The sequence below is a fragment of the Ptiloglossa arizonensis genome, chromosome 5, assembly GCF_051014685.1.
Source record: "Ptiloglossa arizonensis isolate GNS036 chromosome 5, iyPtiAriz1_principal, whole genome shotgun sequence".
In the NCBI taxonomy this organism is placed as follows: Eukaryota; Metazoa; Arthropoda; class Insecta; order Hymenoptera; family Colletidae; genus Ptiloglossa; species Ptiloglossa arizonensis.
In genome coordinates this window covers 1,548,249-1,572,647 of record NC_135052.1, presented here as the reverse complement: position 1 = coordinate 1,572,647, position 24,399 = coordinate 1,548,249, and the positions used below count along the sequence as shown (strand labels likewise).

At 38.8% G+C, this 24,399-nt stretch overlaps 1 protein-coding gene across 23 annotated transcripts in view; it reads left to right on the top strand.

Moving 5' to 3' along the window:
• Window positions 1–24,399, top strand: part of Mmd (disintegrin and metalloproteinase domain-containing protein mind-meld) — a 189,574-nt gene that overhangs the window by 6,138 nt on the left and 159,037 nt on the right. The gene's annotated exons all lie outside the window — the stretch shown is intronic.

Sequence of the window (24,399 nt, the reverse complement as noted above, 5' to 3'; positions counted from 1 at the left end):
ATGTACACTACCGCTCAAAAGTCTCGCGTTTTACGTGAAACCGAAAACGAAAAAATTCTATTCGCGCAATTCGCTCGTTAACGAATAACTTCGTTAACGGCATTGACTTCTTTCGATGTTTCATCGTTTAAACTATTTTCACTTCCGTACGAAATTGTACATCGAATAAGTGCTTCTAACTCAATCATATGCGTTGGTCTGTTTCTTTTATCGTCGGGTATAAATTTATCTTCATTTATCGTACCTTTGTAGAGAATGATCGGTAGAATAAATAAAATATTATTCGGGAAAAATTACGCAGTTCCTTGAACAATTTCCGAGGAATTTTTCTCTCATTCGATGTTTTGCATTGGGATGGAATTCTTACCGCGAATTATGAAAATAATTTAAATTCTCTCGCATATCAATTTTTCCGTGGTGTTTCTTAATTAGGGATTCTACCATTTTTTGGCATCGTGTTTGGTTTCTTTTTAGAGTCTTTTCACCGTCTTAATTAATCGGAAGAATTATGCGTATCCTTCGTCCTGGTTTTGAATTGTAATGCGAAGATTACGAACACATTTTCTGCAGGTTAGAGTAATTAAATTATCGAATTAATGCTTCTCGTTTCGAGTAGGTGACTTTAAAAATTGTTCTTACAATTATTAGGTAATATTCGGCCATCTTTGTGGTTTTCTTAAAAATGTTCTTACAATTATTAGGTAATATCGGATCACCTCCGACGTTTCCTTTGATTGTAACATTTCTAACGAAAGTATCGAAAATGTTCTTACCGATTATCATTCTGTATTCATTGAACAATATGTGGAGGACACACGGGGCAAATGACGTTATTATTACGATATCAATTATTAACACGGTTCGATAAGGGCAATCATGTCGTACCGGAGTTTTGTTAAACTCAACGAGTGTTTCGTTACTATCTTCTTCAGCTGACGATTGCATTCTTTAACCCATTGGTGCACAACATTCGTGCATACGATTTTTTCGCATCTACAGTCACGTTCGCAGTATTCGATGCAAAAAATTATTTATTTCTCGAACTCGATCGTTAATGTACTGTTTGCAACGTGGTTGACTCAAGGTCAGAAGTATTCACCGGATCCCTAGGAATTTAAGAAAAATAAATTATTAAGGAAAATAGAACGAAAGAAATAAATTCTTTCTTCTACGTTCTAAAAAAATATATTTGCTCTCGTGACCAAAATATTAATGCATTGTAACAAAATATTTTTGCTCTCGCGACCGTAGGATACTTGTTTCGTATATCGAGGAAAAATTATCCCCGAAAAATTGGAGAATTCCCAGTAACGGTTCGAGATAACTCCTTGGCCAAAAGAGGAGTAGCCATCGAAATTCTAAATAAGCAGAATTCGCGAAGGAACGAAGTATTCGAGGAACTCTCATGGTTTGCTCGAAATCGTGGCTTCGTGGTGGTCAGTGTATTTGCGCGATCGAACGACGAACGTTTGAACTTTTTCCGGTGACTTTCGACCCATTCGCCCGATCATCCCGCCAGGCTATCGCTGAAATCGGATTTGTTTCGTCGGCTTTGCAGCCCTCGAGCGCGCACGCCCCTTTTAATTACCGGACGATACTTTTTGTTTCGTGCGACACAGATTTTCAACCCGATCTCCTTAAAATCTGCGAGTCACGGTTCAAAGAGTTCCAATTTCACGCGACCAGTTTCCGCGGGCTCCTTCGAGAAAAATGCTACGAAACTCGCGATTAATTTCTCGCAGCTGAAACAGGCGATTAGAAACGACAACGACGATGCGAATTATTATCGTGGAAACTTACTTTGCTGCGCGAACCAGAGGGTTGGGTTGAATGTATTTCAAAGAGTCTTTGAACCACGAGTACCCTGCTGATTTGTATTTTTATAATTGCGCATGTTCAACGATAATACTAATGATATATTTTTATTGTACCAAGATTGTGTACATTAAAGAGGAAAAGAATAATATACACTCTCGAAAATTTACTCGCGGCAATTCTTAACGATTAATTTGCATTACGTTTCTAATTGAATGCTTGAAAGTGATTCTGATAATTTTGCGCTAAATAATTCCACTATACTTCCAAACATAATCTTCCAGCAATTGATCGACAGAGGAATCGGTTCGCGTTGACGTAATTTCTTGATAACCTGTCTTATGCAACGTAAAATATTCACGCTTGTTTCGTCGGTTGGTTAGTTTATGTGCAGTCGTGTAACGTGAAAGGATACGAGGTAAATGAAATTCTGTTTTCTTTTCGTGGAAAGCGTTGCTTTTCCAATGCAAGTAGAGCAACAATATATCAACGTATTCGCGCCGCAATATTTATCGAAGTTTGTAAAAAATTCTTAGAAATTTGTACGCCGTTTCTCACGGAGGTAGGTATACATATTATCGCAAAATTGTACTTGAAACAATTTATCGGAACACTTACGACGAAAAAAGAAACAATTTCACGAGAAAAGAAACGATTTCCATCGTGGAACTTCATCGCACGGTGAAGCTCACTTGAAGCTATTTATTAAAATTTTAAAAAACGGCTCTGAAAATGCTTCGAAAGTTTTCAAAATCTCTTGATATCGCGAAAACTGCTCGAGTCTCTCTCGTGTTGAAATAGAACGATATCTCGCGAAGTAGAGGTCGCTTTTAAACCTAACCTCAAAGATGCTGGGCGATAATTGAACGTAAAACAAAACGAAATTTTTCTGTGATTTCTTCGACGGGGTATACGGCTCCGTTTCCGCGATGTGAATAAATTCGGTCGTTCGAGGGTCGAAGGATCCCAGCCACTCCCGTTTTCCCCGAGCGCGCCATATTCGTCATAGTTTACGCCAGCGAGCAATGACGTCATCGAAGAACGAGATGGGTCACGAGTGCACTGACACGCATACCTACGTGCCGCGAGACCCGATTTCAACGTATCAACGAAAACGCGAATCAAAATCGATCGGCCGGGCGAGCCACGGCTAAAAGCGATTTGCTCTTCGTCGCGAGAAAGAAGCTCGTATCAACCCCACCACCTCTCTCTCTCACTCTTGATCGTTCACTCTTTTTCTTACTCTTACTCTCTCTGTTACTCTCTTACTCTTACTCTCTCTATTACTCTCTTACTCTTACTCTCTCTATTACTCTCTTACTCTTACTCTCTCTATTACTCTTTTACTCTTACTCTCTCTATTACTCTCTTACTCTTACTCTCTCTATTACTCTCTTACTCTTACTCTCTCTATTACTCTCTTACTCTTACTCTCTCTATTACTCTCTTACTCTTACTCTCTCTATTACTCTCTTACTCTTACTCTCTCTATTACTCTCTTACTCTTACTCTCTCTATTACTCTCTTACTCTTACTCTCTCTATTACTCTCTTACTCTTACTCTCTCTATTACTCTTTCTATTACTCTCTTTCTCTCTCTCTTCCTCTCTTACTCACGCTCGCTCACTCTCTCTTTATAATTAAACTGAAATTACGCGAAAGAGACGGCTAGAGAAAAATCTCGATATTAATTTCCAGCAGCGACATAAAAAAAGGAAAACATAACGAGCTCGAGACCCACTTTCCCGAATTCCAATTAATTTCTCCGCGATATTAGTAAGCATTAGAGAAACAGATTTACAGTGAGAAACTTGCACCGTCTATCCGTGATTCATCGACGAGCGTCGTTCGTTTCTATTATACCGAAGTGCCAACCGAATCGACGATCGAGGGCGTCCTGTTGACTGCCGAGAAAAATCGCTGGATCATCCGTGCTTCTCTCTCTTCTCTCTCTCTCTCTCTCTCTCTCTCTCTCTCTCTCTCTCTCTCTCTCTCTCTCTCTCTTTCACTCTCTCTCTCTCTGACCATTCGCACGATTGTCCCTAATGGAATTTTTTCCCCCTAGATCGTTATCCCTGTACGATTCGGATGCACAGTCGTGTTTTTCCTCCGAGATACGCATCGCGTGTTTCGCGAGGTCGTTTGTATTCGCGATTCGCTGTCAGGCTGCAAAACGTTGTGTCAGACGGTGCAAACATCGATGAAAAGTGTTAAAGCGTTAGTAGAAAACATTTTCAGTATTCGAATATTCGAACGATTCGGTGATTGAAGAAATACGCTCGAACTCGATTGTAACGAGTAATTTCGGATGTAGACGAGACGGTACCGGAGAGGACATTATGGTCGCGAGCGAGCGGGTATAAGAATTTTAATTCGCGCGTACTTTGGTGTATTTGGTATATTTCTCAAGTTTTTGGTATATTTGAGAAAGGTCAAAGCGCAGTCTTTGCAATGTTGATTTTTGAATTCGTCGTAAAAGCTCTAATCGAATATTGCTTGTACGCGGTTCTCGAATTAGGGATTAATAGATTGTGTTCGACGCCATGTGCATTGCAGTTTATACGAGTATATTATTAATGGAAATAATATTTAGTTACGTAATTATATTATTTCTTTTCTATAAATATTTTTCTTTCTTTTAGTGAGCTAGTATTAGAGGTGGGGGTAAAGGAGATGTCTATAACGAAACAATTTCTTTTTATGTTTGTTAAATATAGGGAAATATTTTTTTAAAGAAAAGAAAAAAGAACTCCTTGAAAAAGAACATTGACCCTTCGTCTTGTAAAACGACTGGTTGCACCACCATTTGAATGTATCTTTTTATCAAATTTTTGAAAATTATAAAAAATTGGAAGCATATTTAGCTCATCGCTGATATTGTGAGTAATGGTTGCTACGTGGAAATTTTGTCGATCCCTCGGTGGTCGTAATAATCGAGTTTGTCTATATTCTATGGATATAATTCAAATACTATTCGAAAACTCGAGTATTAATTTAGATTGGTTCGGAGATATCGTGCACATCGTGTCGAAAAATGTCAATTCGAGTAAAATGCTTTAAAGTTTTAGGAAAAGAAGAAGCTGATTGTTGAAGGTTTGGCGATTATCCTACGTTCGTTCAGTACCTCTCTGCTATAAAAAAAAATCATTTTATACTTGTTTCTCCAGATTGGAAGCTTTTATTTTATCTACGATAACATCGATGCACCATTCAATGTGGGGTAGTTCATTACGATGCTGAGTATAATTATAAGTTTTGTCGCCAATCGTTATTGCCATTATCACTTGTAAGTTTTACTTGAAGTGAAGAAGAATCGTAACCTAGGAATTTTTAAATTTATCAGAAATAATTTTATACCTTAGGGTATTATTCAGGGATTTTCAAAATAAGCGAACCTTTTTCGCAAATCCTATCCTTCCGTTTTAATTAGACATTGCTTAACTATAACTTTAGATGAAAGTTATTATTTTATTGTATTTGGTTTTAGGCATTTTATCGTCGTCTATTCTTACCAATTCTTACCTCTCTGCGTAAATTATTTAAAAAAAATGAAAATTTATCGATGTAATTTGTCACTATATAACGAAGACAGTTGTCACTTTTCCACAAAACTGTATTGAAGTAAACAAATTTAGACAATCGATTGTTAGAAGAAATATTCAATAAAATGATAAAATTCGATAGTTTTTAATTTATATTACACGTAATTAATATTCTTTCGAAACGATAGATTCAAAATGTTGACGAACCGATAGATAGAACGTATAAAAAAACTTCGTTTTTATAAAAATCGAAGAGTGCTCTATAGTTTTCAACGACAGCGTTGCAATTAAGTGCGACTGCACCATTTTCGTTGAAAAATAATCTACGAAAATGTACGCACAAACTTTATGCTCCAAATGGGTTAAGTGAGTGAGTTCGGGCCGACTCGCTTAATGTTCCTCGGAATCGTTAATTTTTCGAATTTTCCAACAAATTTACCCACTGGATACGTTCTCGAAATTGAGTACTTCGAACGAATGAGAGGAAAATTAATTTCTTTTCAAAATTATCAGATTACTTCTTCAAGTGTATGAACGATCATTTTCAATAAACGAAAACGTACCTATGCCCAAACTTTATCTACCAAATTGGTTAAATGAGAAAGTTTAAGGCGGTACCAATTTTGCAACAAATTTACCCACTGGATACGTTCTCGAAACTTAGTACTTCGAGGGAATCGAAGAAAAATTAATTTTGTTTCAAAATGTGTACCTACGCCCAAACTTTATCCACCAAATTGGTTAAATGAGAAAGTTTAAGGCGGTACCAATTTTGCGACAAATTTACCCACTTGGATTCATTCTCAAAATTTACTACTTCGACGGAATGGGAGAAAAATAAATTTTTTTTCAAAATTATCAAACTACCCCCTCAAGTGAAGAAACGATCATTTTCAATCGACGAAAACGTACCTATGCCCAAATTTTGTCCACCAAATTGGTTAGATGAGAAGATTTGCGTCGGTACCAATTTTACGAAATACTTATCCACTGGATACGTTCTCAAAACTTACCACATCGACGGAATGGGCGGGAAATGAATTTTTTTTTTAAAATGATCATACCACCTCCTTAAAAGATGAACCTTGTTAGCACTTTCGACCCGAGGTGACACGAGGCAGAACGGGACAGGCGTTGCGCAAAACTGTTTGGGGAAACTCGATAGAAGCAGCCAGCAGAGTAGAGATTGTTTCTGCAGAGGGCGAAAAAGGGTGGGCGACGACGGACGGACAAGAATATGAATAGCGGGTATAATTTGAAGTAGGCCCCGAACGAACCCTTGCCACGACGTCCTTGGCACCCTCCGAGAACGTTCGTCGTAGGGTTGGGGTTGCGGAGCGGCAATTTTAGTGGAACGCAACCGAGCGGCAGTTGTGCAACGCCACACTTACCTAATATGTGCAATTCACGGTGCGGCGTAATGCTGGAATAAAACCGGGACAAAGCTCGCCTTTAAGCCTTCTTTTCTGATTCGAATGCCTTCGTAAGGTATTAAGCCGGGCGGGCGCAAAATGTCGTTTTCTTTCGAGGGAACTTCAAAGGTACGCAACCGTTTATTTAGCATGACAATTCGTAACGCGCAAAATTGATAATTCGCTTTGTCGCGTCGACGAGACTCGAAGAGGGGACGAACAAAAATCTGAGAGTTTTCTTTTTTCGCTACACGCCCCAATATCGTTTATTATTTCTTCGTTATTTTCCCTCGTTGTTGAGAAACGATCGGGTGCAGTTTATATATCGTTTATATTTCGTAGATAACGAGTGAAACGAATCGCGCACCGTGTATCATCGATGAGATTTTTCTCGAGGAGAAATTATTCAAATTTATAATGTGTCTAGACTTTGACGTTTATCGCTGCCATCGTTTGTACATGTACGAATTGTATCGATGTTTTTTGGTAGATTGCGTCATCCGTGTTTGAACGATCGGTATCTGGCGGAGAGCATTTTTGCACGGATTAAAATTACGAACAACGAATCAAGGACAAATCAACTTTTTGTTCGTTTCTCGTTGAAGTATAAATTAGAATTCGAATTGCACAGATTTGGGTGTCCAATCGAATAAATTATCGAACAAATAGTTCTTTTCGGTTCGAATGAAAATTTGTCTATCTTTGGTAATTGGATACGTGTAAAATGTAATTGCATTTGTCTGTTTGTTACCTGCATCGTGGTAAATTTTGTGTAAAACAGCCCAATTCAAAAACTATGCCACCTGACGTCGCATAATTCTTGGCGAGAGTGTACACCATGAACTTGTGCCGATTATCTCGCTTACCGTTGCTTTTACAGCAAAATAGTGTACAACAAAAGTTATTCTAAATTAAAATAGGAGTTTTTTTCGTTTCGTGCAAATTTTCGATAAAATCGATAATAACCGAGATATCGAGCCGAAGTTTCATGCCTTTGGTAGTCTACGATGGCGAATGACAGTGGAGCCCTCTGTACTCGTTTCAGCGATAACGGAAGAAAAAATACGCTATAGAAAGAAAACGAGCTAAAATAATTTCTGCACTTAAACAATATTTCCTGTCCCGTGCAACGTTCGGGTAATTCAGCTAGTTATCAACTGAATATAAGTGTCGTTCAGTGTGCAAATGAAAGGGAGGTTTAACTCTAGAAAGACCGAGCCACGAGCCATCAAGTTGAAGAGTAGGGTCTATGTTTTCTATATTTTCGTTTGGGAAACGACCTTTAAAAACAAGTATTTTTAAGTGAAATGGTATTTCCGTACATAAAATAATACGAAAGAAAGGGGAACATATCAATTTTTCCCAATAAATTTTTCTTCGTTAATAACTTGCAACTGTGCGTAATAAATTTTGTCCAACGATACGTACAAAGTTAAAACACACGTATCGTGATTATTTATTTTAATTTAATCAAAACTTTACCTATTCTACGCTACGAGAGTTCTAAGAAGCTAAGTTTTCCCGTGTATACATAACCATGGTTCCTTGTTATTTTCTATTATTTTTCTTTTCAGTATTTCTTTTCAGTACTTCTTATTAGTATTTCCACTGGATCGAAACGGATGTTTAAACGTCACCCTCGAAAACACGAGAGTCGTTGAAAAACATTCCACGTTGGAAAAGTAACATATATTCATCATTTTTTGTGATTGGAGCCCTCGACGAGCCATCATCCCACCCCTTAGTCCTCTCAGGGTTAATAGTATGGCTCCCCACGAACACAGGGATGGTGAACTTGATACGAGATTATAAATCTGTGGTCACGAGGCAAAGGGGCGTAAGTTATGTATAGAAATTTAAAAAAGTTTCATACCAGCACAGAGATGGTTACGTTTTGGGGTTGACACCCCAACGACACTTACGAAATTATTGTAGCACGTAACGCGTCACTATATCGCGCCCTTCCCTGGAAAAATGTAAATTTTACGGTAAAGGTACGAGAAAAAAAAAATTACAGCGTCTGTGAGATTTTTTTTTCACTCGTTGACCTTTCTTTGTTCCAGTACCCTTTGCTCGTAATCGGAAGTTCACTCTAATAACTAGTATCTAATGCTACCGTTTCCACGAGTTATCTTCTACATTATTTATTCACGTACGAACATTTATCCTGCATTGTTTCAAATACACGACACGTGTATAAAATAAATACGCAAAAAGAGTAAAAATCACAAGGTGCAGCAACCGAGTAGCGATTGAAACAATTTTCTTAAACCTAACCTCAATTATCGCTCGAAGGATTCTGTGACTCGTAATTCCCCTTATTCGTTCGCGACAATGTAATGCGCGAAGGTTCGCTGATAATTCCACCCAGTATCGGTACACTACGAGGAATCCAATATTAAACATTTATACTACGACCGGTGGTGGTTTCACCGGTTATTATTGCGTTTATTTCTTCGTTGGATTACAATCACTCCCATTATCGCCATTTTCTATCCCCCTTTGTACCTGTCTCTATCCCGTTTCTTCGTTTTTCTTCGTCGATACTATTTTCTATTTTAATCTCTGTCGTATTATCGTTATTACACCGTTATCGTTTGTCGTTAATAATTCGTACCACTCGTTGTTATTTCTGTTACGTTTGTTTCATTTTTTCTTCGTTTCGGCTACTATCCACCGCGTATCGTTTATAGGTTATATTGGGTTTCCCCCCACCAGAGTTCTCCTCGCACATTTTTTCCGCGCACTGTACAAGATCCGAGTACACTCGATGTCGATGGGTTACCGGAATATTTCGAACACCGTGTAACGATAATCCTAACCGAGTCTCTACGTATTCCGAATACATACAGGTATCCCTTTATCGCGTCTTTTCTCTCGTTCCGTCTTCGTTCTCTTATTGGGCTAATAACGTTTCCTCACCTCGCCCCGTTTCAAGCTCGGGGATTGCATTGGAAATGCGGAATTTATCGCGCGAAATCTCTCCCGGTTATTCCAACGAAATAACTCGACGCTCAGACGAATTCCTGAAGGGGAGAAGTGGAGGGGAAACCGATGGCAGTGGCGTCGAAGCAAATATTTTCGTTTGTAGGAAAATTAGTTTTGATTAACGAGTCTACTACTCTCTCTCTCTCTCTCTCTCTCTCTCTCTCTCTATATATATATATATATATATATATATATATATATCTATCTATTTATCTATCTATCTATCTATCTATCTATCTATCTATCTATCTATCTATCTATCTATCTATCTATCTATCTATCTATCTATCTATCTATCTATCTATCTATCTATCTATCTATCTATCTATCTATCTATCTATCTATCTATCTATCTATCTATCTATTTATCTATCTATCTATCTATCTATCTATCTATCTATCTATCTATTTATCTATCTATCTATCTATCTATCTATCTATCTATCTATCTATCTAACTATCTATCTATCTATCTATCTATCTATCTATCTGTCTATCTATCTATCTCTCGCGCGTGAGTTTTACTTTGCTTTTTTTTTTCTCTCCTTTCGAAAAGAGAGGAAAAAAATTTCCTTTGGAAACGTGGCGTGTATTTATCCCCCACGAGTCTGCCGTATTTCCCCCCACAAAGGGTATTGATTTTTTGACGTTTACTTCTTTCCTGTCCCGGCGTATACTCCACCGACGGACCCCAACGTGGATGATTTACAGATCGGCAAATACCTTCCGGATGCATCCATCGATTGTATCTTTTTTACCGGTAACGAAAAGAAAACAGTGTTTGTAGTGTACTACTACCACTGTACATCTTGATAAACGTTCGTTCAGTGCCCGTGAAATCTAGACGGTAAAAATTCCTACGTAGGAATCAATCGATTCGTTCCGGCCGCAATTAATCAAGTCGCCTCCGCCGACAAAATGATGGCTCGCGGAGAAGAGTTTTCAACGTTCTTGTCTCGAGCAAGATCCGCGAGATTGAAATGGCAGAGCGCCAGTTCTAATTTATTGGCCTTGTAGGTACTTTTAATACATGAACTTTTGGCCGATTTCGGCCCCAGGAAAAGGGGACGAAGGGTCTGCTCTCTGTCGTGAACACGCCTCTGCTTCATCCCGGTTTTCCTCACCCCCCCCCCCCCTCGTCCAACAATCCTCTCCCTCCTCCCTCGCTCCCTTTCTATGTCGATTCCATCGACATTAGGCGCATCGGTGAACACCGGTTCCAAATGCCTGAAAAGCGATAGGAAATTGCGGATACGTACCGAATCAGTTTCGAATTATGTGGAATTTCGTTTCTTTTTTTTTTCCTCCTCCTCCTCCTTCTCCTGCTCATCCTCCCCCTCTTTTCTGCATCGGGGGATTTCGGAGCTCGCCGACTTTGTTTCTTGCGGATTCGAAATCCGACCGTGGATTTTATCGGGCAACAGCATGGCCGCAATTACGCGGAATTGTCGGATTTGTACGACATTTTGTACACGGAGATTTTAGGCTTCGAGTGATTTCGTTTCTTATTGCATTGAAGTTTAGCGAGCTTTATTAGGCAGTGGCGTAGCCACGGTTTCTACCGTCGTTTATACGAGTGAGAGATAATATTTAGTTAGGTAATCGTGTTATTTTTCTCTCTCGAAAATTTCTTCGCTTTCTTCGAATACAATGGACAATCAGAGGACGGGATAAAACGGTGGATGTTACTCGTAACGAAGCAATTTAAACTATTTTTGTATACTCTTGTCTCACACTTTGATATTTTTCTATATTTTCTCCTTAATGCGTACCCAAAGTTTAAGATTTTCCAACAAAATGCGAAAATACAAGTTTTCATTGTTTCTCGAGACCGTTTGAACTAATCGTACGAAGCTCAGTAATTTCACAAGTTTTTTTTATATATACTTATATTGCTCTCGATTCCTCAATATTTTTAATATTTTGTCTTCAACGCATACGCAAACGCAAAGACTTTCTCGAAAAACGAGAAAACCCAAGTTTTTATTATTTCCCGATATCATTTGGATTAATCGTACGAAGCTCAATAATTTCACAATTTTTTTTATATATTTATATTACCCATGATTCCTTAATATTCTTTTTGGAGCTTTATTAGACACAATTATAATATCGAGGATTTCTCGAGAAACAAAAGACTCGTAGTTTTCATTGGTTAAAGACAGTCCCAAAAAACGAGCGTAGCCAAGTTTTCGTTATTTCTCGGGAGAGTCTGGAACAATCGCTGGTGCGCCCGATTCCACGGGATTTAATTCGACTGGCGCGGGGCGAACAATTCCCGTCCGACTTTACAAATTTCATTGGCGCGTAATTCGTCGTGTTACTCGCGTGGTTGAAAAATTGCGGCACCGTTCGCGCGAGAAACGTCGCGGAACGGTGATAAACGCGGTGACGAACGGCCGTCGGTTACATTATTAAACGCGGAATGAAAACGCCCGCCCGGCGCCGATTTTTATTAATAATTCCGTTCGACCCGTAGCTGTTAACTTTTATTTTAATCGAGAAAATGACGAGCGCTGAGCACCGGTTATTTATGCGAAAAGTTCACCAGCTTCCGGTATCGATATGAAATATACGGGACGCGCTCGTTATCGCGCGCCAGAGATCGCGAAACAAATGTTCCCCCGAGCGAGCGGCAATTTTACACGCGTTCGCCCGCTCGAAAATTATAACAACCGGCTACGCGTATTCACACCGTACGTAGAATTACTCGTGGCAACGTTTCGAATCGGCCGTGGCCCTGGTGACAACAGCTTGCGCGCGCTCGTTCTCGCGTAATTTGCGAATCCGTGAAGCACACCCGCTGCGAAAGGAGGCTAAGCACGCGAACGTCATTCTCTCTCTCTCTCTCTCTCTCTCTCTCTCTCTCTCTCTCTCTCTCTCTCTCTCTCTCTCTCTCTCTCTCTCTCTCTCTCTCTCTCTCTCTCTCTCTCTCTCTCTCTCTCTCTCTTCTCTCTCTCTCTCTCTCTCTCTGTGGTCGCCTAATACTAATTTCGCGGAAAATTATACCGTCCCCGATTTACTGCTGCGCGAGATTGTAAATTCATATCGCGGGGGCAGCGTTCGTCCCTGCGTTTATCTGGCCGCGATAAACGCGCGAGCGGCGCGTGACTAATTTTCACGAGAGGGGGAATAGTGGGTGACAGTGGGTGACAACGGGGGATTGGACTCGATTAACATTCGTTGAAGCCACGGAAACGTTGCTGGTATTGCGAGTGCAAGGAATAAACGCTCTAACCATCTTGTGGTCGATGGTATCTTGGAAGAAATAAAATATTTACCTGTGGTGCGATTAGAAGTGGTGGAGGGGGGCCAAGGAGCAAATATCTGTGCAATGGAAAACAAAAGAGAGTTAGATTTGATATTGTGGATAGGTAATTATCTTTATTTAGAAATATAGGTATGTAGAGAGTTTGTTTCAATCGGTTTGAAAGTTACCTCTGGTATGGAAAGCAAGAGAGGGTTAGATTTGGTATTGTGGATAGATAATTATTTTTATTTATAAATGTAGATGTAGACAAATTTTGTTTTACTTTTCGGTTTGAAAGTTGCCTCTGTTAATGAAAACAAGGAGAGTATTACATTTGGAATCATGGATGGATGATTATTTTTATTTAGAAATGTAGATGTTCACAAATTTTGTTTCACTCGGTTTGAAAATTGCCCTTGCTGTGTAAAACAAGGAAGGGGTTATATTTGGTATTGTAGATAGATAATTATTATTTAAAAGTACAGTAACAAAAAGATTTTTGCTCCATTCTACTTAAATATTTTTTATCGCGGCATACCTTAGTGGTTCGTTGCAAGTATTTTAAAAAGTGTTTACCAATGACGAATGTATATTAGAAAAACTAAAAAATGACAAGAGGTGGACATCGTTATTCGTGAATCGATTTTATCCAGAATTGAATCAGGTTTTCAGATAAGAATATGAAATTTAAATATAAGTTTCAGTCGTTTAGACGCAGTTGTGTAAACAGACACACACACACACATATACGTTCTATGTAGATAATAATCGGTACACGTGTGAGGAGAATGCGTTTGTATTTATAGCCAGTCCAATTTGTTCGAGGGTCATCTCCTCGGGCGAGTACAGGACACATGTACGTATACACTCATCATTTTCGTGCCCGAGGAGATGGCCTCTAAACGAATACCAGTCACCATAACTCCCGATGCAATCTCCTCTCATGCATATATACGCATATTCGAACAATTTCTTTTTTTTTAATAGTCAAAACGCAAGCGGGTGGTTTTAAAACATCACGAACAAATTTTTTTCACCGACAAATTTCTTCGGGGCATTTTTTTTTCGAACATAATATTGAGCACCGTTCGAAACAAGTCGAGGGGGTATAGGGGCTCTCTTTGCACTGGCTCAGTCGATTTTCATACGTCTCATTTATTTTCTACGTCGCTTGACCCAATTAGTATGTGCCACCGTTTAGGGCAATGCGTTGCAGTCGAAAATGTGCGCGAAACAAGATGTGTTCCTCGAGAACGGTTCGTTATTCGTGTTCTAGTATAAATAAAAAGTTTGCTTGGTTTTTAAAATCTATATCTTCCAGGGTACTGTACTTTACGAACATCTGAATTTTATCGATATAAATAATTTCAAATTTAAATTTATTACGAGAATAATATAATTTTGAAAATTATTACCCGGGGTGGTACAATTACGTTCGTTCGTTTTTTACAACATATGGAAGTAATTAATAATAATCGTAGAAATTCTTAAGTGCAGGTCCCCGGTTTATGTATCTCGTTTATTCAGTACTAAGGGCGTTACGGTAATCCTCACTTACATTTCAATAGAGTTGTCTCGCCTAAATTTCAACGATCCACCCCCACCATTTCCCTACTACTGAGTGTCTCGTGCTGAGCATAATCTGATTCTATGAACAAAGACTGTGAATAGATATACCAAGAGTAAGCGAGGAAGAAATAGTGTGCCAAGTAGTAACAATCAAGCTCGAGCACCTCAAAGAAACGCCGCGCGTGTTACAATGAATCGCCAAAAATAAAAATTGTAACATTGTTCATTTTTACCTTTTCTATTATGTAGTTAACAGATTGACGAGGTCCTTCCGATTAAAATGAATCCAAACACGGCATAAATTGGAGAAGAAATTACTACTATTCTATTATTTTGTTATTTGGGATACTTAAATTTATTACGGATAAAATTTGTCCGATTTACGTCGTGTTCGGAGTCGTGTTGATCAGGACTTCCTTAGCAATCCATTGATATCATTACTATAAAGAAAAAGTCGCAAAATGAAAAATTTTCATTTTCATGATTGAACGATTGATCGTAATGCGGCGTTCCTTTGAAATGCTCGAGATCAATCGTCTCTACTCTGCAGACTATTTCTTTCTCACTTACTCCCACTATGTTTATTCTCTTTCCTCGTCGAGGACTTTGAGATAATTTCTGGAACAAAATCGTTACCTGCTTAGTGACAATTTAAACGACTGTTCTGCGGAAAGTGAAAAACCAGCGAATCTGACTTTTAAACAGTACCTATAAAATTTCACTAAAATCGATACCCAACATTTCGTGGTAAGTTTGTTTACCGAAAGACACCTTTTAACCTTAAAGTGTTCTTCCGTTCCAGTGTATACTAAATGTCTAGAGTTAGAAAATGTCACTTATGCACGAAACTTTTGTTTTTAATTTTATAATACAATGTGAAGACTAAGGAAATACGGAAAATCTATTATGATAATTCCAACTATAGAAAAACAATGTATTATGTTAACGCAATAAGTTGAAGAAGACCCAGGGTACACACCACCTATAAGACTACTCGATCGCGATCATGAGACGGTGCTTCTGACGCGACTGTTCGCGTGCAATACACCGAGTTGCAATTTCTCTCGTCGAGAGTTAGCGTCGTCGCGTCCCGTGAACGCCAGAATCAAACATAACTTTCACGGGGACACTTTTAGCGAAAGAAATGTCAAATCTGAACGTCGAAACGATATATTATATTAACGAAATAAGTTGAAGAAGACCCAAGGGACACGCCACCTTTAAGACTACTCGATCGCGATCATGTGACGGTGCTTCTGACGCGACTGCTCGCGTGCAATACACCGAGTTGCAATTTCTCTCGTCGAGAGTTAGCGTCGTCGCGTCCCGTGAACGCCAGAATCAAACATAACTTTCACGGGGACACTTTTAGCGAAAGAAATGTCAAATCTGAACGTCGAAACGATATATTATATTAACGAAATAAGTTGAAGAAGACCCAAGGGACACGCCACCTTTAAGACTACTCGATCGCGATCATGTGACGGTGCTTCTGACGCGACTGCTCGCGTGCAATACACCGAGTTGCAATTTCTCTCGTCGAGAGTTAGCGTCATCGCATCCCGTGAACGCCAGAATCAACCATAACTTTCGTGGGGACACTTTTAGCGGAAGAAACGTGCCCGCACGATATATCGGTTAATGGAGCGGCGTGCCTTCAGGGAAGAAGCTAGATATTATCGTCACTTCGACCCCGTTGGATTTATTTCCATGCGTCGCCCTTTTCAAGCAGAATAAGCACATTTACCCTCCACCGAGCAGCCTGGATTTCAGAATTCACCCTCTCTCTTTCTGTCTCCCTCGGTATCTACCCTCAGACTCGTCGACTGTAATCGTGCAAATAACGTTACCACGGCCTCCGTACCTCTTGGCCCGTACAAATCGATTCCACCTACCGATCACTGATTCCCTCTTCCCTGTTCTTCTACGAAATTGCGCGACAGCTGATGTCCTGCCCGTATCTCGAATCAATAGGGGAACTTCGGGTAATTATGACCACGGTTAAGTTGATTCTGCGAGCATGGCAAGTTGGTTAACAAGAAAACAACATGGTGTTCGTCAATAGTCGTAGCACTGGTCGACAGTTGCAACAGACTCGAAAATGATGACAAAATTATTCATTCCCCTGTTCGAACGATTTTTATTCCGATTTTAATGTTTATTCTTATTGTAGTTAATGTGTAATATATTAATTTTCTTTGAGCCAAACGCTATTGAGAAATTGTTAAGCAAAGCAGAACGAAAGAAGCTGAATACGATGCTGAAAGTATAAACTTTTTAAATTCCAGTTCTTCTCCCATAGAAGTTCTTTTTCCATAGAATATTATAATAATTACTTTTGAAATTATTGTTTAGGTTATTCAGGACCCGTACTAAACTTTCAATAAAATACGTACTTCAATTAGACTTCTGTTTACTATTATTTGTTTGTCAGATTTATTTTACATTACATTCCTAATTTTCCAGGAAATGTTCTTGCATAAGGAGCAATTTGCAAATCACGATGAGAAGACACTTATTCCATTGAATTGCATAGAGTACACGAGATTATATGTAAAAGTGTAGCAATATTTTAAAATCGCTTTTATTACGGTTTTTCTTAAAAGAATACGCCAGTACGACTCTGCTGCAGTGTTGCGGACTAGATATTGTCAAGTATCACGCAGTGTTTTCTATAGAGTTTACGTGCCAAGAAACGTCTTCTTATATGTCATATACATATATCGAATACAACAGTCCTCTGCATTTTTCAGTTAAGCACACTACGTTTAACTTTTTTAATTGTTTAACTGTCGTTTCTGGAATAATGCCAGTTGAAGAGATTACAATTGGTCTCGTAAACATTTTCTGCAGTTTCCGCATGTTCACTATTTCGTTGGATAATTTTAGATAGAACGTCATAGTAAAAATAGCTGATGGTTGGTCGTTATTTATTCCAGCGACGAGCATATTTTTTGGCAATTATAGATATTTACACATTGCTTTTTATATAGGTGCTTTAGAAGTAGTGATTTAATGATTTTGCAACATTTATAATTTCGGTAAATTTGTTTCCTTTATCAAAAAATTATTATTATATACTATTACATTGCCTCACAAAACTATTATTATTATTCTTCACTTTCACTTTTACCTAAATTGCATTTTGGCAAGAAAGGATCTACCAACTATCTATTATAACAGGAAGACATCGATGCGCCGTTCTCGTGTTGTTGTTATTTCATAATAATCATGATAATTAATTATTGTTAATTACTGATGATTAATAAATAATATCTCAATTACAGTACACATTTGTACTCTTTTGGATCGTGATAACACGATGTAATGAAACTTGAAATTTGAGAAAATTAAGGGAAAGCAAATAATTAACGTTATTTAGTATACATTGAATAAAACGATATTTAGTCATCAACCACAGAGTAACGATTTAAATATTATACAATTCCGATCGTATCTTAATCTGTATTAAATTTATATCAGAGTGCGACGAAATTTCAGTAGAGTGGGTATGAGAACAATTCTATCTTTTACGTAAATTAATATTTTTCCACGAAAATCGACAGAAATATTGTTCAATGTATATACCTTCAATACATCTACGAAATTCGTTTCCAACGTAAAAAAATATTCCTAAATATCACCTTTATCTTCAGTCCCCTCCGAACCCTAATGAATTTCTCAGATCTTTTTCGATCCGTCGCATACCCACAATATAGTACTTTTTTCCAATTAAAGCTATTGCAATAAATGCAAGTGGATGCGTTTCCTTAATTCTCTCGTTGTACTGTAAAGTTAGAAACACGAGTTCCATAAATTCGTGATACTTTTCATTCAAAGATCTAGGCACGTAATAGGTTCGATAAGAAACGGAGCTATTAGGTTTGTCGTTTTATTTATCTAAAGATGGTACAACTGTTCGATGAACACGTGTGAAGTTTCATGCAGATCAGTCGACTCGTTCGTATATTTACACATGTTCAAAGTTGAAGTGATTACTCATAGATGGGTAGTATATTTTTACAATGAACAAAACCACAAAACTTATCGAACAACCTAGTTCATGGTCGAATCTAGGAATGCTTTAAGGTTAAGGAAACACGTCTATAAAATTACAAATTTAATTTCGACTCCTGCGCATCGAGAACCTCTGCAATCCATCGATTAATAAGTTCAAAGCACGAATTCCATACACTCGGGATATTTTGAATTTCAAAGACTTCGAGCGTACAAACGAAAACACGAATTCCATACACATTCGGTGTATTTTCAATTCAAAGACCTCGAGCGTGCAATCGCAATGGAAGAATACTTTAAAACAACGAAATACAACATTTGTAAAAGTGTAAAATTCATTTCGGTTCGTGTATACAACGGGGTTAAACAATAATAACGGCCGTGTATTATTCCAAATTCTTCTTTTGTACCGATGAACGGCTAATAACGTAGGAAGGAACCACTTACTATCGATCGTTCATGCTCGTTTCTCGGCTGTCTGGGGCGAGAACGACCACGTCGTTCGAAAGAGCGAGCGCGACGAGTTAACTGGTCGTCAAAATTTCATAATTACGCTTGTTCGCAAACGGGGCTGGAGATGCTTCGTGACAGCAACGCGCGTGGTTCACCTTCCATCTCGAACGTTTTTAATCGCGAATACGCACGGAGGACGAAACGGGGGTAGGCAGACACGGGTGGGGAAGGGGGGGGGCTATGGTCTGCGCGCGCGTTGGTTAAAATTCATCGTCGCGAACGTAGGCGCTCGTGCGTGTCGCGTTTGACGATCGATTCTCAAACTGTTCGCGGACCAGCGCGTTGACGAGGCACCGAGATATTTAAAGTAGCCGTCGTGTGCGTACGCCGATGCGTTTCCAGTTCCGGGCGTCGATCGATCGGGCAGATTAGAAAATCCAATTTGCCGGACACGGTGGAACGTTGTAAATTAATGTACCGCTCGATTCGCGCGTTGCCTTTGACCGTTATCGTTCCTTTTCCTCGTAATATTTCGGGATTAACGAAAATAATTTCCACTCCGGATAAGCGAAACAATACCGTACCCTGTTTGCGTTTACTCGGCTCGAACGACTCGATCCGTCGGCAGCCCGTGAAAACGAAAATCGGTTGTAGAACTCGAAAGCGACGATAGATGAGAAAGCACGGTTGAAAATTAAAAGAATTTACCGTAGGGATGTTCGCGCACAATTGAGACAAGAATAGACTTTTTTTTAGTAGAACGATATTTACAGGAGTAATGCAAAGAGTGAGTCTTTTTATATTTTTCCTTGTATCTTCGCGGGAGTATGGTTAACGGATTGGCGAGATTCTGCCGATGAAAATGAGTCCAAATACGACCGTGTTCGGACTACTTTCAGTTACACGTTGTACGAATCATTCTTTGGAAAATGTTTTCGAAAAAATCGCGTATGATTGAAAGTGGTCCGAATACGGCCGTGTTTGGACTCATTTTCACTTGGACGATCCCAGCGATTCGTTGACAATACTCTCGGGAAGATACAATGTCAAGTACAAAAATTCTAATTTTCCTCCGCGAGTAAAATTCAATGCTGTCAGTGTCACGCGGAGGATGATTCTCTCGCGAGTGTTCGAGCACTACCGATTAGCTACTTTCTTATCTTTCGAATGCAAAATTTCAATTTTTGGAACGAGAAATCGTTCCATCCCGGATAATCGAAACGCTTCGAAAACGAGATTTCGTTTCGCCTAACCACGTATTTCGTTCTCGCGGTGTTTCGAAGATTGGTTGTTGAGAATACACGATGCACGTATTTTGCGGTCCGGGAAACGAATTATTATTCGCGGATAGCGGGGCTGGAAATTTCATGACGCATACGTTGCTCGACGTAATTTCGAAACGCGTTGTATACAGACATTCCCGATGACAGATCGACGCTGATTGCGCGCAGCGTAGCGCCACGAAATTTTCACGGGAAACAAAGGACGCGCGTCGAACGGTGCGCCGTTTTTTAATTAAACCGCTTTAATAACCGGTTCATTTTGATTGATACGTACCGACACACGGGACACAGTTTGACATCACGGATCAAAATGAATCGATCGCCACGCGGTAAACGATTCGTCGATGAGAACAAAAAGAGGAGCTCCGGAATCGTGTTCCATCGTCGAAGATGCAATTGTGAATTTAACAGGAATCACCAAAGCGACGATTTCTTGCGCAATAAGTTTCGTACAAGTTATCGTTCGCGCAGCTGAGAGTATCTAAAAGAAATACGAATGGTGTGATTTTTCTTAGTTTCGGGTCTTCGAAGGCTGACCAAAACGTACGAGGCAATACCATATACAAATTTCTTCCATAGGTCAACTTCTCTGCTGCGCACAGTACATAAAGTATACGGGGAGGTGTACAGCGTTCAGTATGCTATCGTTGTAACTCGATAACTTTGATACAGAGTATAGTAGTAAAAGAATTGTACTGGAAATGATTCACTTAATTAGAGGGGTATTTTGGGAAGAAATCTAGTATTTTGAGAAGAAAATCGAGGGCTCTCTGTAATTAGTTTTTCGTTGGATAGGAATAAAAATTGCGAGACGTGTATCGTTATTTGTAAAATTGATTCTGAACCTTCGTCGAGAATGCAGAATGTTAAAAGGTTCGAATTTTAATTTGACATTGTTTTCGTTCGCGCTAGCCACTGCTACACCGACACGGAGATAATATGTCGCTTTGAAGTTCGATTAACTGATTTTTGTTTTAACAAGCTGTTGATCGCTCGCGCTGGAAAGAGGCAAACAGTGATCGGGACAATTCAATTACTTCAATCCTGTACTAAAATTCCATGTTTAACCTTAGCGATGTTATATTATTAATATTATATATTATAATAAATACACTGGGTGATTTTTAGTACCTCTTCAATTTTCTCATTCTGCTGTTAAAAACAACGAGTTAAAACCACGAGTGTCATATATTGGGGACATTTAGTTCCCAAACATCTCGAGTATATATTCGTCAGTGTAAGTTCTATGCTCATATATAGAATATATATTTTTAATTTTACACTACAACAAGATGATTAAGGGCTCTTTACCATCTCCTTAGTCCTCTCATTGTAGTATAAAATTAAAAACACGAATTCTATATTATTTTCCAAACATCTTGAGTATATATTCATCGGTGTAAGTTCTATGAATAGTTTCCTCATATATAGAATATATATTTTTAATTTTACACTACAACGAGATGATTGAGACCTCTTTAGTATCTCCTTAGTCCTCTCATTGTATTATAAAATCAAAAACAGGATTTTAATATATTGAGTAAATTTTTTACCCAAACATCTGAAGTATCTATAGTTGAAAACGAATATATGTGAATTTTATATAATATTCCCACCCAACGAGGACCGAATAATACTTTTTGCATTTCTTAAAACCCCTACGTACTAGTTTGTCCAATAAATTTTGTCGTTTTTTTCATTGTAAAAAAACTACTATGACACTTGAACTTTGAACAACTGTAAATACACGAACGAGTCGACAGATCTACATGAAACTTCACACACATTCATCGTTCGATATTACCATCTTTAGAAAAATAAAACGACGAACCTAATAGCTCCATTTCTTATTGAAGGACAAATCTTATTTGAGCAATCTATTACAGACACTATACTCTACTATAAAGTTCAAGACCGAGAAACCATTAAGATCGTGAATTCTTTATCGTTATCGTTCCATCGCTGTACGAAAAAATGTTCGTCGATAACTCAGAACCACTCTCGTGTACCCAGGCTGGGGGAATATATCGCGAATATCAGGGTCGTAGTAAACGAAAACAGCGACGCGGTATTCGTCATTCGTCGCCGTGCATGACTGAAACGCAATATCGAGTTAGCGCGTGCCGGCAACTTCCAGCAAATGGAAACGAATGAGGGATCAAAGAAAGAGTTATTGCAACCCGACGCGAAAACCAGGCGTTTAGCGGTGCCACGAGCACGCAATTTCCCAAACGGAAACTTTTCCATTCCCCGCGACAAAGTTTCAGAGACGGGAGAGAAATTTTTTGGACGCGTCTGAAGTAGACAAACGCGCGCATACATCGGGCGAGCGGAATCGTTAGATTGTTTACGAATTCGCAACGAGAACATTTTTCCACGCAAGACACGTACACGATACAGTACGTAGCATCGGGATGCTTCGATCGATTCCAATCGAATACGACCGAAAACTCGATCGCGATAATTGCTTTAAATTTAAATACAGCGGTTGTACGCGAGCATCGTTCCAAGGAGGTACGTTTCGACTTTACGACCCTATGAGAGATTTCCTCGATACAGAACGATGTTTTACCGACCCTTTTATTTTACAACGATCGTCAGAAGAATACGAATCTCTACCTTTTAATTCTACGTTTCGAAGTTCTTTCTTTCGTTCTAGACGATATTTTGGCGCAACGACGCCTTTGTTTTATTTTAACCCGGCAAGCACTTCGAATTTAAATAAAACGGTATAGCGTACGCGTGCATTGTTACGAAAACACGCATTTCGACCTTTTAATTCTACGTTTGGAAGGTTCTTCTCGGTACAGACGATATTATAGGGCAATGATGCTTTTGTTTTATTTTAACGCGGTGAACGCTTCAAATTCGAGCGTATAACGATTGTGCGCGAGTATGATACCAAAATGCATTTCAATCTTTTAATTCTATACATGGATTTCTTCGGTGTAGAATAATATTTCAGCGCAACGACCTAAAGAGGAACGAATACGTATACGTGGACAAGAAGAACTTAAAATAAGTTTAAGCGTACGAAAATAAAAAAAGTTGACTTTAAGTTACTTGCCGGCGATGAAGCGTGGAAAAAAGTTTGAAGTTTGTCGAATTAAAATTGTCCGATATAAAAACGGGAGTGTAGTTGGGAAAAGTAAAACGATCGATGATATAAAATGAAATAGTCGAGTTTTTAGTTTTTATTCTTTTTGCCTACGAATGGAGAAAAATTTCGCAAAGTACAGTAGTGGATTTATAATGATGGAAAATAATTTTTCGGGGCGCGACAAATGGACATTTGAGAGAAAAATTTTATTTCGTGGATATCAAATTGTAAGCACAGTTCGCGGATATTATTCCGCGACGGTTTCTTTGTCATTTATGTATGTTATAATTGTTGCTTCTCGTCTTTATATCTACGAAAACGTGTTGCAATTATTGAAGAATCTATTTTCAACATTCATCTATCATTAATTCTTGCAGAGGAATTCTTCTGGTACGTAGATAGATATATTTGCGTAACTATTTTTTGAACGTGAGATTTAATGGTGGGGGTAATTTAAAAGGTGTGAATTTTTGGTTATTTATTCGTATTCGATATTGTAAATATAAATGAAAGGTGTATCTCGTGTCAAGCTTTCCCTCGATATCTCTCACTATTCTCCATAACATCTCGCGTCAATCCTAGATAAAAATCGCTACTTACCCCGCTTTCGAGCGAATCGGCGGTTCCGATTTTATCTCTCGAAGAATTATCGCTTTCGCGACTATGTCCGCTTTCGACTATCTCGTTCGCTTTTACAAAAGTTACAACAACAAGCAATCCGCGTCAACTCGAGATAAAAATCGCTACTTACCCCGCTTTCGGGCGAATCGACGATTTCGACTTTATCGCTCGAAGAATTATCGTTTTCGCGACAATGCCCGCACGTGACTATTTCGTTCGCTTTTTCGAACGTTACAATAACGAGCAATCCCCGTCAAATCGAGACAAAAATCGTTATTTACCCCGTTTCGGAGCGAATATAGGCGGTTTCGATTTTATTCCTCGAAGAATGACTACTTTCTTAATGATA